We start from the raw sequence: 17,353 nt of genomic DNA, 5'->3' as shown, positions 1-17,353 counted from the left end.
GGTTTAGTGCAGAAAAGGCCTGCAGCCACAATTATCAGAGATCCCCGTTTCCCGTATTAATAAGTCAATATGCTGCCTCAGTTCCCTATGTGATGGGGACCTGATCAGATCTGGAGACAGAGACAAGCGCACTTTTATTTGGTCAGTTATGTGGCAACGGGGGTCACATTTTTTCACAGTGCAAAAGTGCATTTGTGCTTTGGGGAAATATGGCATCCCCCCTTTCCCATTCTTGAGTTTGTTAAGGTCGTGCATTGATCAGATTCATCCTTTCTCCACGTCCTTCATTCCTGGCCGTCAAAGTGGTAGAGCCGTACAATGCAATACTCGGGTGGAGTAATCAGTAAGCAAGGTACGTGTGGGCTTACAGTAAGCAAGGTGAAAGTGTGCACTACAGATTAGTAAATAAGTATAAGTAAACTTGCACGTACCTTGCTTATTGGGTAATCTACCTCTGGGAATATTCAGCAATAAAAAGGGATGAACTATTGATAAACTACGTGAGTGACTCTCAAAGGCATTGTGTTGAATGATAGAAGCCAGACTATAAAAGAGTACTTATTGTATGATTTCATTTATGTAAAACTCTAGGAAATGCAAACTAATCTACAGTTAGAGAAAACAGGGAACAGGCAGAAGGCAGGGATTACAGAGGAGCTTGAGGAAACTCTTGGGCGTAATGAATATATCCCATCATCTCGCCTGAGGTAATGGAAAGGTGGGAAAGCCCCAGTGCAAGAAGAACTGATATTTGATGGCGGAGGATGAAGACTGAGGGAAGAAAACCCGTGAGAATCTGTCCTTGTGTACATGGGACAGAGAGAGAGAGGGTTTCAAGCAGCCCCCTTTTCAGCATTTTTCCACAGGCGCCGTAAAGATTTAAATTGTTGCTGCTGGGTGCCATCAAGTCAATTCCGACTCCTGGCAACTGCATGGGACAGGATAGAACTGCCCCGTAAGGTTTTCTAGGTGGTAATCTTGATGGGAGCTCATCTTTTCTCCCACAAAGCCACTGGTAGGTTTGAACCGCCAACGTTTTGGTTAGCAGCCAAGTGCTTAACCATTGTACCACCAGGGCTCCTCAGAGATTTAAATTACCTTTCCATTATTCTTTGCTGTCAGCACAGAATGTCATAGGCATTCCCCCCTGCCAAGAGTCTAAGAGCTGTCACACTGATACCCCCTAACTTCTCTCTAAGCCTCTACTCTTGATTTCTGTCTCACCTTTTCCCTGTCCCCCTTTAACCTAGGTAGCACAAGCAGTTTGCAATCGGCTGCTAACCTAAACGTTGGAGGTTGGAACCTTCCCAGCTGCTCTGCTGAAGAAAGGCCTGGCAGACTGCTTCTGTCAAGATTGCAGCCAAGAAAATCCTATGGAGCAGTTCTACTCCGACACGTGGGGCTGCGGTGAGTCAGAATCAACTCCACGGCAAAGGGTCTGGTTTTTTTCACTCAACTTCGTTCCTTCACGTATTCCTCCCTAGCCTCTGTAGAAAAAAAAAAGCAAATGGACTGCTTTCTAATTTTCTAAGAAAAATGTTTTTTAAATATATTGGGGCTTTGGCCTGTCCTTCTTGGAAAAAAGTCTTTGTTTTTTAAGCCATCATTGTTATTGAGATATAATTTAAAAAATTTAAATATCATAAAATTCACCCCTTTAAAGTGCTCAATTCAATGGTTTTTAGTATATTCACAGAGTTGTGAAACCACCACCATTATGTAATTCCAGAACATTCTCATCACCCCACAAAGAAACCCTTCACTGTTAGCAGTCAGTTTCTCATTCCTCCCTTCCCCCTCCTGCTGCTGTTAGGCGCTATCCAGTTGATTCCAACTTACAGCGCCCTCATGTGACAGAGTAGAACTGCCTTATAAAGGTTAACCCATTGCCATGAAGTTGATTCCAGCTCATAGCAACCCTATAGGTACACAAATACGTGAAAATCCCATAGGCTTATCCAGGCTGTAATCTTTATGGAAGGAGCCCTAGTGGCACAGTAGTTAAGCGCTCTGCTGCTAACCACAAGGTGGGTGGTTCCAACCCACCAGGGGCTCCTCGAGAGAAAGATGTGGCAATCGGCTTCCCTAAAGATTACAGCCTTGGAAGCCCTATGGGACCGTTCTACTCTGTCCTGCAGTGTTGCTATGAGGTGGCATCAACTTGATGGGAACAGGTGAAACTTTACGGGAGCAGATTGTCAAGTCTTTCTCCACAGAGCCGCTGGGATGGTTCGAATTGCCAATCTTTTGGTTAGCAGCCTAGCGCTTAACCATTGTGCCACCAGGGCTCCATTCCTTCCCCCTAGCCCTTGACAATCACTAATCTACTTTCTGTCTCTATGGATTTGCCTGTTCAGGACATTTCATATAAATGGAATCATACAATATGTGGCCTGTCGTGACTGGCTTATTTCACTTAGCATGTGAAAACTGGACAATGAATAAGGAAGACCGAAGAAGAATTGACGCCTTTGAAATTGTGGCGTTGGCGAAGAATATTGAATATACCATGGACTGCCAAAAGAAGGAACAAATCTGTCTTGGAAGAAGTGCAGCCAGAATGCTCCTTAGAGGCAAGGATGGCAAGACTGCATCTTACATACTTCGGACATGTTGTCAGGAGGGATCAGTCCCTGGGGAAGGACATCATGCTTGGCAGAGTACAGGGTCAGCAGAAAAGAGGAAGACCCTCAACGAGGTGGCTTGACACAGTGGCTGCAACAATGGGCTCAAGCATAACAACAACTGTAAGGATGGCGCAGGACCGGGCAGTGTTTCATTCATTTGTGCATAGGGTTGCTATGAGTTGGAACCGACTCGATGGCACCTAACAACAACAACAACACAACAATGTTTTTAAGGCTCATCCATGTTGTAACATGAATTAGCACGTCATGCGTTTTTGTGGCTGAGTAGTATTTCATTGTATGTATATACCACATTTGTTTATCCATTCATTGATAGACACTTGAGTTGTTGATACTTTCTGGCCTTTATGAATAATGTTGCTATAAACCTTCCTGAGAATATGATCTCAGTCTTCTTGGGTATATACACCCAGGAGTAGAATTGCTGAGTCGTATGGTGACTCTATGATTAATTTTTTGAGGGACTGTCAAACTGCTTTCCAAAACACCTGCACAATTTTACATTCCCATCAGCAAGGTATGAGGGTCCAACTTTCCTACATCTTTGTCAACACCTGTTGTTGTCTTTGTTTTTGATTATAGCCATCCTAGTTGGTGTGAAGTAGTATCTCATTGCGGTTTTGATTTTCATTTCCCTAAGGACTAATGGTATTGAGCATCTTTGCATGTGTTTAGAGGCCATTTGTATATCTTCTTTGGAGAAATGCCTATTCAAATCGTTTGCCCATTTTTTATGTTTTTTTGTTGTTGTTGTTGAGTTATGAGAGTTCTTTATATATTATGGATGCCATTATGGATATTAGAACCTTGTTAGATATATGATCTGTAAACATTTTCTTCCATGCTGTGGGTTGTCTTTTCACTTTCTTCATAGTGTCCATTAAAGCACAAAAGTTTTTACTTTTGAAGTCCAAGGGTTTATTTTTTTTCCTGAAGAGGTTTTTTTTTGTGTTACTTCTGATTTATATTGTCTACATTCTTTGATTCTTTGTTATTCACAAACATACGAAATGTTACTATGAGCAATGCAACTGTTTACTAAAATTTATAGATCAGATCATACAAATCTGAGTATCGTCCTTTGGGAAACTAGGCCATTATCTGGCTCAAAACATTTTTGGAATCACCTTTTTGGGAACTGCTTTCAGAGCCAGTTAGAAGACCTTCAAACTTACCTCCACAAAGAACTCAAGTATAACTTTCCTTCAGGAGGAAAAGAGTGAGGAATGGCTTCTGTCTCTTTTGGTTTGTTTTCAAAAGCACCACCTGGAGGGGCCAGAGAGGCACAACCATGAAAGGTAGGACCAAGGGGCAGCTGCACAGTGCTGCCCAAAGTTGACCCTGGGGCCAGCCCAGGCAGCCTTCATCTTGATTTACTTTTCTTACTCCTCACTGTTCAAAGGAGCCTTAAAGGCCCTTATCTCATTCTCCCTGAGAGCTCCTTTTAGGGGAGCCCAGTCACAGGGGATGATTTTGGGGAAACACAGGTCAACTTGTCTCTGTGCACATTACCAACAGGAAGAAAGATGATGTGAGCTTCCCGTCATATCGATCTGTGGTCCAGAAGCTGACCCAGTAATCATAGCCTTGCGCACCTTGGCTAAGGTCTGGCAAGAAATACAAGCTTCAAATTGTGTTTAGTTGAACAAGAAGAATCCTAGAGAAAAACTTTCCTTGGCTTCTCGGGGTAGCAAGCAGAAAGTAATAGTTGCTCCTTTTTTTTTCTTTTTGTCGTTCACGCAACTGTGATTTTTTTTTTTTTAATTCTACCGTAGATGAAGGTTTACAGGACAAACTCGTTTCTCATTAAAGAGTTAGTACACATATTGTTTTATGACATTGGTTAACAACTCCACAACATGTCAGCACTCTCCCTTCTTGACCCTGGGTTCCATATTACCAGCCTTCTTGTCCCCTCCTGCCTTGTTTGTTTTATGGGCCTGTCTAATCTTTGGCTGAAGGGTAAACCTTGGGAGTGACTTCGTCACTGAGCTAAAAGGGTGTCCTGAGAACATACTCTCAGAATTTCTCCAGTCTCTGTCAGGCTAGTAATTCTGGTCTTTTTTGTGTGTGTGATTTAGAATTTTGTTCTATGTTTTTTTTCCAGCTTTGTCTGGAACCCTCTATTGTGATCCCTGTCAGAATAGTTGCTTCATTTTTAAGAAAATTAGTGGATAATATTTTTCTTTCTAAATTCCTTTTGAAAAAGTTACAAAGCAATACATGTTGATTTTAAAAAAATGAAAAAGATATACAAATATAAACAGTGCAGAGTGACTGTCTCCTTTTCACATCACCCTTCCCAATATATCAAATGATAAAAAACGACACACGCTGAAATGTTAACAGTAGTTACCTCTAGGTGGTGAAAAACAAAATGATTTTTGCTTTTCTGAACTTTTAACGTTGCTTTTAGGCATTTCTCATGATGAGGATGTAGTAAAAGTGATTTTTTTTACAAAAATAGGTTTTTTTTAAAATAAGTTTCATTAAAGAAGCCAGAGGGGTTCCTGTAATCAGTGAAGCAATTTCTAAATGTTTGTTGAAATCCTCTCCAAGGACCCTGTTGAGGCCCTTGTGCCTAACCTGCTGGCCCTCAGCTGCCAAGGACCAGCTCAGTTAGCTGCACGGCTGGGCCAAGGCTCTGGTGGCAGACTGTGCCCAGAGCCTGTTCCCTAAGACTCAGCACCCAGGGATGTACCTGCAGTCCCTTTCCCTCCTCACTTCAGGTCTCAGATGCCAGTCAAGTCAGCTCGTTCTTGAAGAAGTGTCCGGGTCCTCCTGTTGGTCCACCACAAAACTCTCATCTCAGGTGAGGCCCTTATGTCTCGAACGTCTGTGCATCCACTCATTCCCGAAGACCTCGATCCCTTCCTTCTACCAAAGCCGATGTACTAAGTGCCTGTCTAGCTCGAGGGACTAAAAGGTGAATGAGATCTTTGCCCTTAAGGGGCTGAGAAGGGAACAGACAATTACAGTGCACCTACTATGTGCTGATCCCTGAGCTATACACTTTATATCCCTTATTTTACCCAACTTAATTCTTACAACCACTTTATGAGAGAGATATTTATCCTTATTTTATAAATGAAAAAACAAGCTTAGAAATACTAAGTAACCTGTCCAGTAGGAAAATATTTAACAAAATATGTTAAGAGCCCTAGAGAGTCACAAAAAACATGAAGGAAGTTATTTTAAGATTATATATGGTGAGGGAGAGTGCCGGGAAGGGCTTCTAGGGCTTGAACAAGAACAGGAAATTGCATGCATTTATGAAGAGCCAGCTGTTCCCGAGGGAAAATATCAGGGAGTGGAGAGGCAGGACGCTCACCCTCAGGGGCTTACAGTGTAGTGAAATAAGTTGATAAAGAATGACAAATCGAGGCTTTGTAATGAGAACTCCGACGCTGATACACAGGGATGATCTGAGCGATATATGACATGATGCAATACAACATACAATACACGCTAGAGTGCATGGTTTTAAGAGCCTGGTATATCAGCACTCAGTAAATGCCACGTAAGGAGAGCTGGTGGTGCAACGGCTAAGCGCTTGTCTGCCAATGGACAGGTTGGCTGTTCAAACCAACCGAGTGGCTTCACAGGACAAAGACCTAGAGATCTGGGTCCTAGAAAGGCTACAGCCTAGAAAACCCTGTGGGGCAGTGCTACTCTGTCACACGGGATCACTATGAGTCAAAATTGACTCCATGGGATCTAAGAACAACAAATGTCACCTACTTTCTGGTGGGTGGAAGCAGGGAATGGTAAAAACAAGGTGGGAAGGCAAGAAATAATGTGGTGAATTCCAGGAATGCTGTCTAGACCAGTCTGGTAAGAGAGAAGTTCAGGTAGATGAGGTGAGCTTTTTTGAAGGTCTAGGAGGATTGCAGCAGTCAAGAAATCAAACAATGTATTGCATCCGGCGAATCTGCTGCAGAAGACCTCTTTAAAGTGTTAAAAAGCAAAGCAAAGACGTCACCTTGAGGACTAAGGTGCGCCTGACCCAAGCCATGGTATTTTCAATTGCCTCATGCATGAGAAAGCTGGACAATGAATAAAGAAGACCAAAGGAGAATTGACGCCTTTAAATTACGGTGTTGGTGAAGAATGTTGAATATACCACGGACTGCCAGAAGAAGGAACAAATCTGTCTTGGAAGAAATACGGCCAGAGTGCTCCTTGGAAGAGAGGATGGCAAGACTTCATCTCTCATACTTTGGACATATTATCAGGAGGGACCAGTCTCCCAAGAAGGGCATCATGCTTGGTAAAGTAGAGGGTCAGCGAAAAAGAGCAAGACCCTCAATGAGATGAATTGACCCAGTGGCTGCCAGGGTGGGCACGGCCATGGTTGTGAGGATGCCACAGGACAGGACAGCGTTTCATTCTGTTGTATATAGGGTCGCTGTGAGTTGGAACCGACTGGAAGGCCCTAACAACAACAATCTCCACAGACAGATAAATCTTTTTAATCGTAAAGCTCGCTTACCCCAAAACATCCAATGGCTCCCCACTGCCTATAGAATAATGTCCAATCCAGGCAGCTTTGGGACTAGATCTTTAGCTGCCTCTTCAGGGCCATCCCCAGAGCTCTTCCCTTCAAGAAAACAGGTCTTTGAGAAGGGGAAGAGGGGTGGTAACCTGGAGAAAAAGACTGGCCACAAACATAACATTTCAAAAAGAAAAAATCAGGTGTCTCTTCAGGGTCCTATTATGATTCGTCCAGTAGGAGAGGAGAGGGGAGATGAGAAGGCTCACTTTTTTCTACCTGTTGCCTGAAGTTTTTTTTTTTTAAGAAAGGAAAGCGACTTTCATGACTCAGAGATAAAAGGCTGGTTGAGAATGATGAAAGGGTCTCTTCCCATCATCAGACATGAATGAGCAAGTGGAAACAGCCTCGGAGGGACTTTCACTCTGTGTGTGTGTGTGTGTGTGTGTGTTGTGGGGGAGGATGGTTGTGGCAGTGAGGAGGGGCCAGGTTGAATAGAGAAAAAGCGTGGGTGTGATGAGGCCAGGCTCAGAGAAAACAAACCTCCAAGAAGTCCTCCTGTGGCCCTGCTTACCTTGTACACAGAACACAGAGGCTGGGTACAGAAAAATTCTTGCTCCATTGCAAAAAATGGAGGCTGCTCTGTTTTGCATAGTTTATAACGACTTTTGGGGCTCCTCCTTCTTACCGTCCAGCTTTCTGTAGAGAAGCTTTCCTCTCAGGGGATTTGTAGGGCAGACGTCATACCACGGCGCTGCTTGTGGATGGCAGACGGAGCTATCGGGCACCACCGCCCCCTCCCCGCCCCTTCCCTGCCAGGCCCAACTTGTGTGAGCGTCGGTTTCCTTTTCATTGTCAACAAATCATTTAAATCCTCAATTTAACTGTATAAAGAGCACGGTCAGCTTCAAGTACCTGACCAAGATTGTCATTTTTTTTTTTTTCTTGAACGAGAGGCCTGTAATGGATTTAATTATGGCTCCCCCACCCCAATATGTGTTGGAATCCTAACCCCTGTGGATGTAATCCTGTTTGGAAATAAGACTTTATTTGTTATGTGAATTAGATCATAGCCAAGTAGGGTGGGTTCTAAATCTAATTACTTCTGCAGCATAAAAAAAACAGATTAGACACAGAGACACACACATGGGGGTGGAGGAGGAGAACGGGGTGGGACAGATGCCACGTGAGGACTGTCTACAAGCCAAGGAACCAAGGAACAGTGGACTACCCACAATGAAGGAATCTACACAATCGAAATCCTGATCGGACTTTCAGCCTCCAGAAGTGTGAGAAAAAAAATTTCTCTTCTTTAAATACCCACTTGTGGTATTTCTGTGACAGCCACACTAGGAAACTAAGGCAAGATCCCACTTTTTCTTGCCACCTGCTCCTTGGGAAGCCACTCAGGAGGAGGCTCTGAAGTGGGAATCGAGGAAGAGGGCTGCTTGTGCCTCCAGAGAGAGCTGCACCAGGAGGAGGGACTTGAACTAAGCAAGTTTATGAGAGAGAAACCTGGAAAATAAACCTACTTCTAGAACTTTCCATGCTTCACTAACACCAATTATCTTAAGAATGAGGACAATGTAAATTTTTTCTCCTCTGAGTCTATCCAGGTCACCTATTTTTTTGCATGCCTAGGGGGTGGCCATGGGGATGGAAGGAGCTAATATTAACCAAACGCTACGTGCTGGTCCCTGAGTCCTGTGTTTGACAATTGTTATTTCATTTAATCGTTGTATCTCTGAGGTAGGCATCACTATTCCCAATTTATAGATGGAAAACTAAGATTTGGTATGGTTAGGCAACTTGTCCAAGATCAAACAGCTGGTGGCAGAGCTCGGGTGCAATTTCAATCTATATGACTCCAAAGCCTATGCACTTTCTGGTATATGTCATAAGCATAATCTCCAAACCAGGGAAACTGAGGCACAGGCCAGCAAATAGCAGAAAGCAAAGGTGATTTTATGTCTAAGAGAAGCTTGAGAAACAGTTTTAATTTCCCTGGAATCCAGATTTCTTGAGTCCATGGAGTTGGTGTGACCTACCCAGGCCATTGCCATGAGGTGATCTTTTGAACCTTGAGCGTTGAACAGACTGGTCACCTAAAAGTCACCTTTAAGTCAAACAATAGTCTTACTAATTAGTAATGACAGTCTGCCTTGGGCACTGTGCTGTTTTGAGGAATTCAGTCAGATTGGGAAACAAACTCCAGGGTCGGACTGGAAGCTGTGTTTTAGGGTAAATTGTTCAAAACACTGTCATAGCCCCCTTTCCATAGAAATGTAGATAAGATGGGGTGTAAGAAGTTTTGGAAGTTCTTTTGACTTTACAACATTTTTGTCACTCAATTCGAAACGTTCAAGAGCCTTGGTGCCATAGTGGTTAAGCACTTGGCTGCTAACACAAAGATCGGAGGTTTGAACCCACCAGCCGCTCTGCATGAGAAAGATGTGGCAGTCTGCTTCCCTGAAGATTTCTAGCCTTGGAAACCCTATGGGGCAGCTCCACTCTGTCCTATAGGGTCTCTATGTGTTGGAACCGACTCGATGGCAACGGGTAGTCAAAATGTCACCCTGATTTGCACATCCTATATTAAATAATCTTCAATCAAGTTCTATTGTTGGTTTAATATGATTTTTGTTTTAACAAGCTTGATGAGGTAGAATGACTTAGACGATGAATTAAGAAACGTGAGTTCTAGGAAAGATCAGATAGAAACCTTAGGGGGCAATGAGTTTATGTTAATGGCGAGGATCGACTCAGAAAAAGAGGTTGAGAATGGCTGCACAACTCCAAGAATGTAATCTATGTCACTGAACTGTACATATAGAAACTGTTGAATTGGCGAGTGTTTTGCTGTATATATTCCCAATGACAACAACAACAAAAAAATAAATTATAAAAAAAAAAAAACTTGAGTTCTAGCTCTGATCTCCAAGTACTAGACTTTAGACCCCTGAGGGGAATAACTGTTTTCCTCTTTGAGTCCCCCCAGGTAGCTTACAGACCCTAGGTACTGGGTACATTCAGTTAAAGCAACAGGAACCAGCTGTGTGTCCTCAAGACAGTCACCCCCAGCCTCGGACTCTCATCTATGCTAGGACTATGGTTAATGTCCTACTAGGTCTAACACCCCATAATATGTCATCTTCCTGGATGAAGCTTGGGAGGAGAACACAGGCTAGAAATCCAGGTAGACGTGACTTCTGCCTGCAAATGTTCAGGTCTTCATTCCTACCAGCTCTGGTTTGCATCTAGGTCTTCTAGGCCTAAGGTTATGTTTGCTTTTCAGTTGTGTTGTTTCTCCTTTATGTTGCTAATGACTCCCCAACTCACTCCCACCCATACGAATGGAAATTTATGTTAAATAAAATATAGACTTAACTCTCAGAAGGTTTATCCATATCTCCTTTAGTATGGCTGGACTCCCATTAACCCCAACACTACTTTTATTTTTCTGGAGGCTGGAGTCCTCCAGGGACTTAGCTTTAAACGGCACTGAGTTCATCTGAAGGTCCTCTCCTCCCCAAGGTCACCATGTCCTAAGAGTGAGAAGTACTTTCTCTGGTTTATTGTACCCTCTGGTTTCCTGGGCGACACAGCTTCCTAATGGTTTCCAGACCTGGGGCACCGTGGGTTCTTCTCGTTCCTGTGTTTTTCTAAAATCAATTTTGTTGATGAGCTATGGGGCACATTTAGAAAAACAACTTCATCCTTGGCAGGCTATATCTATGTGAAGAACAGCCAGGTAGTGCTTATCAGCTCCTCACTGCTCCCCCACCCCCCAGCATCCTTTCATTTCCTGCCCAATATTCCTGAGCCACAGGCTGCCATTGTTTCCAGAAACGCTTTGCTTGGAAGCCTGGGTACCTCGGCCTCTCAGCACTTCCTGTTGTTACAAGGCCTCTCTTTCCTGCTGAAAACAAGGCCACTTTCCTGCAGTCTGTAACCCTTTTCTGGCAATTCATTTCTTCCATGAGCTTGTTCAGTGTTTGCAAATACTGGGCGCTCATGATATTTCTTTTATGTAACTTTTTTCTTATTATACAAGTTCTAGAAGCCCTTGGTGGAAAAATTAGAAAATGTCGGCTAGTAAAAGAAAAATCACCTAATCTCGCTCCTCTCTGTTAGCCCTGAGCCCTCTTTGGTGTTTATGTTTTCAGAATACACATCTGTAGACACAAAATTTATCATGAGGCCCAAGGCTTGAAGATATGTCCTTCCTCGACAGCTGAAATGGAGGCGGGGAGGTCTGTCCACGACCCAGCCTCCTGGTGCTTCTCACACATTGGTTTGCAAAAGGGTGTCCCAGGACCTGAAGAACAGTGCAGACTCCAGGAGATTTCCCTGGAGATTCTTAGGAGGACACTTGGAAAATCTTTGAGAGATGCTCTTTACAAAGTTTGTTAAAAGAATTTTGGAGAAACTCAGGGAACAATGAACAGGAAGGAGGCGTGAAAGTGGGAGAGAGAGCGGTGACCTTGCTGGAACTTTTAGAACTGGGAGTCTCCTCAATCTCTCTCTCTGCTGGCTGTCAGAATCACAGATATGACCGTATCCTTACCCGGTGAAGACCAAGGCCCCATTGCAGGGCGCCCTGAGCTCTTTGTGATCCCTTCCCCAACACCCCTCTTTCTAGTCATATCAAACTCCCTGTGGTTCCTTAAAGACCACCCCTCACGCCTTTGCATTCTCCTTCCTCCACTGAGATGATCCCCAGGAGAGGCCCAAGTGTCCTTCAGAGCCTAGCTGCGAGAGGTCAGCTGCAGGGTCTCTCCTGTAACCTCAAACAGAATAAACAAGAAACGTGCCATGAAGCTCTACTGCACTGTCTAGATCTCAGGCACAGGTTGGAAATTCAAACCCAGGCAGTGGCACCACAGAAGGCCTGGTGATCTGCTTCTGTAAAGTTTACAGCTGGAAAAACCCTGTGGAGCGGCTCTACTCTAACACATGGGGTCGCCATGAGGCAGAATCGACTAGATGGCCACAGGTTTGGTTTTTACTTTACGGTGCAAATCAAGATGTTCTAATTGCTATGAGTTTCTGTTTTGCAGCTCCACGAACACATCTCCTCACACTTTCTCTTTGTATCTCTGACACATGCCAACAAAAGGATTCGCTTCTGCAGAGAGACTACCCCTTTACCTTTGCAGGTAATGTTTTAAAGGCAGAAAACAATCAATGTTTTGATGACATTCACGCTTGTTATCCTGAAACTTTACAGCTCAAAGAATACTTAGCGTTCTCTGAAATGTCTCCTGTAAAGAACCGTCATTCATTTGGAGGCCAGATACCGCAATTACTCAAACCTGCTCACTTCTCTCTTCACTCATAATCGTTGCACCCCTGCCCTCAGCACCGTATTTAGAAATAATTTAGAGGTATTAAAGATTTAAATCTCAGTGATGAAGACGGCACAAAGAATTACTGCCAAATTTCAGGGCGCTTCCTTACAGGAAGAGGTAGTCCTAAATAGGATAAAAAGGACTCAGACAGCTAGCAAAGAAAATGCTAATTTACCATTCAGACACCCTTACTTTCAAGGTAAGAGGAGCTAGATGTCAGTCACATACTTTTAGCTTTTCATTCCTAACTTTTTCTCTCCTCATCTTTTCCTTAACAGCTTTAGAGTTGGAAACTTCGGTTGTCTGCGATAGAAAATGTCAGCCATAGGAGGCAATCCAAAGGTAGCTCTGGATGGGCAGCTTTTAAAAAAGGCAGGCTCGGGTTCTGGGCCCCTTTCTTGGGGACACAGAAGGAGTCAGGAGTGTTCAGGATGCCTGAGGCACTCTAGGCCCCAGAGAGAGCAAAATGTCCTGGAAGAGGCTCGGTATGGAAAATCAATCTCTGCTCACGCTTGCACACAAGGGGACCACGGAAAGGCTTCCAGGAACGGAACGAAGGCAAGAAATCCATGTTTTAAACCATCTGTCAGGATCAATTAGAGTGAAGAGCAGCTAGAGGTAGAGAGATTTTCTGAGAAATAATCCAGGCATCAGATAACTGGTCTACAGGTCACTTCCTCTGGGGAGCCTTCCCTGGTCCCCAAGAAGTGGATCCAACATGTAGGACGTACTTGTTAGTTTTATACGCCGTTGTTAGCTGCTGCCAAGTCCACCCCCAACTCAGGACGACCACGTGTACAATGGAACGAAACGCTGCCCAGTTCCACACCATCCCCGTGTAGGTCAGGCCCTTGTGACGCATAGGGTTTTTATGGACTGATTTTTGGAAGTAGATCGCCAGGCCCTTCTTCCTAGTCTGTCTTAGTCTGAAAGCTCCACTGAAACCTGTTTAGCATCATAGCAACACTTATACCTCCAGTGACAAATGGGTGGTGGCTGTGTGTGAGGTACATCGGCCTCGAATCGAACCCTACAAAGTGCATCTTTGTCTCCAGTGCTTTTCCCCCCTCTTTTTAAATCCATATTTGTTTTCTTTCCTGGCCACCCCTGCCCTCCCACCTCCAAGCATCTACTGGAAGCTCTCTTCCTGCTCTCTCTTGGTCAACCAGAATCCTGGAATTTTGGAAGGTCAGAGTTGGAAGGCAGGTTAAGATCATCCTGTCGAACCTGTCTGATTCAGTGCCAGGAAATTGAGGCCCCAGGAAATTTAGGGACCTATCCAAGGTCACCCAGCTCGATAGTGGCAAAGCCCTAGGGGACAGACGTAATTCAAAAAGGAATAAGATTTTCTCCTTTCCAATACTCAGGACTAGGGTTTAAGTAACTGGTAGGCCTCTCCCTGACCCAGACCAACTAACACTTTGGTGTCGGAAGTAATTTAGGGCATTCAAACTTAGGGTTGCTGTGAGTCAGAATCCACCGTATGGCAACTGGTTTTTTGTTTTTGGAAGTTTAGGCACACCCTTAGCAGTCAAATCAAATTAATTATCTTTATTGGATTCCCACGTGTAAAACACTGTGCCAGGCCTCTGGGATTCAAAACAGTATACTTATAAGACACTGCCCATGACCTCAGCTTAGGGTCTAGTTAGTTCAGTTACATGCAGTTAAACTGTTGGTAAAACAAAAATATCAGAAAGAGCCCTTTCTTGCTGATTCTACAGCTGTCAGGCAGGAGTCAATTGGGTTTAATGATATCTTTCTGGAGAGAAAGAAAAGGGAGTGAGCTGCCAGAGGCTGCCTCTTCCCTTCTACAAATTTGCTCTCTCTTGTTAAAAAGCGAGTAACTGATCCTCAGCAAAGAGGAGGGGTTTGTTTATTGTTTTAAAGACCTGGTAATTCCCGCTTAAAGAGGGTGTAGGCTTGGACCAGGCTTGACCTCACTGAAGATAAACGGTAGTAATAGGCTTTGAGGACACCTTAGGAGTGGCTGAGGGCATGGCCCTAGGGAAAGAGGCAAGGTAGGAACACAGAAAACAGGTCTGAGCTGGCAGAGAGGTGGGAGGGGGCTTCCCTAGGGGACCAGCTCCACGTGGAAGACCGAACAGCTCTAGAGACCCAGGACTCCGCTGAAGGGAGTTGGGCTGTCGATCTGTCAGGGCCCAGAACAGGAGACGATTCTCAGTCTGGCGGTCTGAGGGGCTGGAGAGGGCAGGCGGCAGGTGCCGGAGTGTCCGTGTAAAGCAGACACTCTTGTGACAGGGCCCCTTGTGACTGAATCTGGAGTGCGGAACCTCCTTGTTTATGGCCCAGCATTTTAGTTTGGAATCACTTGCTTAGCTCATTTAGTGGCCCTCTCTCACTTACCATGCCTCAAGCATCCAGGAAGAGGGAAAAGCAAGGAGAGAAAGGGGTCCCTGCCAGGGTCCTCTCCGTTATTCAGGCTGTGCTCACATCCCACCCTCTCTATAAAGGCTTCTCAGATTCATTTGTTCATCAAATATAGGCCCCACGAGTTGGAACTGACTGGATGGCGATGGGTTTGCTTTGGTTTTATATATACCAGGTGAAGGTCCCCGGGCAGCACAAACAGTTGGTGCTCATATACTAACCTAAAGGTTGGTGGTTCAGACCCACCCAGCGGCGCCTTGGGAGAAAGGCCTGGCGATCTGCTTCTGCAAAGATTGCAGCCAAGAAAACCCTATGGAGCAGCTCTATTCTGTAACACATGGGGTTACCATGAGTTGGAATCAACTTCAAGGCAATGGGTTTATTTTTTGTTTGTCTTATATGCCAGGTACTGGGTGCTAGGTGCCAAGGACACAGTGAAAAGCAAAACAAAGGCCCCATTTCAGGGATTTTACCATCCACTGGGAGGGCATTAATCTAAATGAACGCCCTCTTTCCTCTGGTGGGGTGAGTTCTGGAGCCATCTACCTGCGTTCAAATCCTCCCACTGCCACTTGCTACCACTTTTTTTTAAAAAAATTTTATTGTGCTTTAAAAAAAAAAAAAATTTTTTTTTTTTTTTTTTTTAGGTTAAAGTTTACAGCTCAAGTTAACTTCTCGTTCAAAAACGTATACACATATTGTTTGTGACACTGGTTGCAATCCCCACAACGTGACGGCACGCTCCCCCTTTCTACTCCTGGTTCCCTGTGTCCACTCATCCAGTTCCTGCCCCTTCTTGCCGTCTCATCTTGCTTTTGGGCAAGAGTAGCCCATTAAGACCGGTATATTTGATTGAACTATGAAGCACATTCCTCACATGAGTTATTTTCGTTTTAGAGCCTGTCTAATCTTTGGCTGAAAGGCGAGCTACAGGAGTGGTTTCAGCTGACTTTCCACCACTTCTGACCTGGGCATGTCTCTTGTAAGTAGAACGCCATAATCCTGGTGCGTCGGGCAGTTCCGGTTTTCGCCTGTTGCTCTGTGTAATTATGGATGGTGTTCCCTTTTACTTGAAAGCTCTGCCCAACTTAGACAAAAAATTATACAGTTACCTTACTTAAAGGTTCAGTTTCCTTATTTGTAAAATGGAGTTAAAAATAAAACCTACCTCACAGGGTAGTTGTGAGATTTAACTAAGATAATCCGTGGAGTGCTTGGAACGGTGTCTTGACAAGCTCCTAATAACTATTAACAACTGCCATTGTCATTTTTATTATGATTATTGGACTTTGGCCCTCTATTAGCATGTACCACTATCGGTATATGTCTGTTACTTTACCAAAGGGCTAGGCGTCCTGGTGGCACCTTGGCTAAAGTGCTTGGCTGCTAACTAAAAGTTTGGTGGTTGGAATCCACCAGCTGGTCCATGGGAGAAAGATGTGGCAGTCTGCCTCCATAAAGATTTACAGCCTTGGAAACCCTCTGAGGCAGTTCTACTCTGTCCTATAGGGTGGAAGGCAGTGTTTTGTTTTTTTTTTTTTTTTGAACCAAAAGGGCAGGCAGGTCCTCATGTCAGGGACTTTTTACTCCTCTCTGTATTCCTAGCACCCGGAAAACATACCCTGCACACTGTAGATCTGACTCAGCGTCTACTCAAAGGAATTGGGCTTTTAACCTTTACGTATGTAAAAAAAAAAAAAAAAAAAATTTTTTTTTTTTTTTGTGTATACATGCGGAATAACAGATTGGTTTACTGTCTACAGGAACTGCTTCCCGTCTTGTCTCAGACAGAAGCACAAGAAAATGGAAGATGTTTTAACTGCCTTTCTGGGTAGGGTTGCCAGATAAAATATCAGACACCAATTAGACATGAATTTCAGATAAACAACAAATAATTTTTTGCATAAGTCCCCAATATTGCTGTGACAACAAAACACGATTTTTTGTTTATCTGAAATTCAAATTCACCTGGATATTCTGTATTTTTATTTTCTAAATCTGGCAACCTTATTTCTGAGTCCTTCTACTCTTTGTGGCCCTCTTACCCCCAGCAGGATCCCTGGGTGGCACAAACAGTTAAGTGCTTGACTACTGGCTAAGTGCTTGACTAATAGCCAAAAGGTTGGTGGTTCAGATCTACACAGAGATGCCTCAGAAGACAGGCCTCGTGATCTACTAATAAAAGGTCACAGCCTTGAAAACCCTATAAAGCAGTTCTACTCTGCACACATGGGGTGACCATGAGTCAGAATCAGTAACGACTTACCCCCTGCAATGTTTCCTCTAAGCCTCATACAAAGCCACAACGGCAAATTTTCCTTGACTCCTATTTGCCCTATGGGACCAACCCTGGGCCTATCCATGGAATACACCCTATGAGTTAGCACAAGGAGGAACTGAGAAAGGGGCGGAGCAGGCAGCAGATGTGGATGAGTCAAAGAACCAGGCTCCCCATAAGATCAGAGGCTTCT

The 17,353-nt window shown here is 44.2% G+C and overlaps 1 protein-coding gene and 1 long non-coding RNA gene across 2 annotated transcripts in view; one reads left to right on the top strand and one right to left on the bottom strand.

The window, feature by feature from the left end:
- The window catches only part of ARHGAP31 (Rho GTPase activating protein 31), a 148,127-nt gene that overhangs the window by 74,426 nt on the left and 56,348 nt on the right, over positions 1-17,353 (bottom strand). The gene's annotated exons all lie outside the window — the stretch shown is intronic.
- LOC126072261 (uncharacterized) lies at positions 1,364-15,818 on the top strand. The gene is made up of 3 exons (XR_007516480.1): positions 1,364-1,407; positions 12,201-12,299; positions 15,780-15,818. It is a non-coding gene; the product is annotated as an uncharacterized LOC126072261 (long non-coding RNA).

This window comes from Elephas maximus, chromosome 1 (genome assembly GCF_024166365.1).
Source record: "Elephas maximus indicus isolate mEleMax1 chromosome 1, mEleMax1 primary haplotype, whole genome shotgun sequence".
Taxonomy (NCBI): Eukaryota; Metazoa; Chordata; class Mammalia; order Proboscidea; family Elephantidae; genus Elephas; species Elephas maximus.
This window is presented reverse-complemented; position numbering and strand designations above follow the sequence as displayed.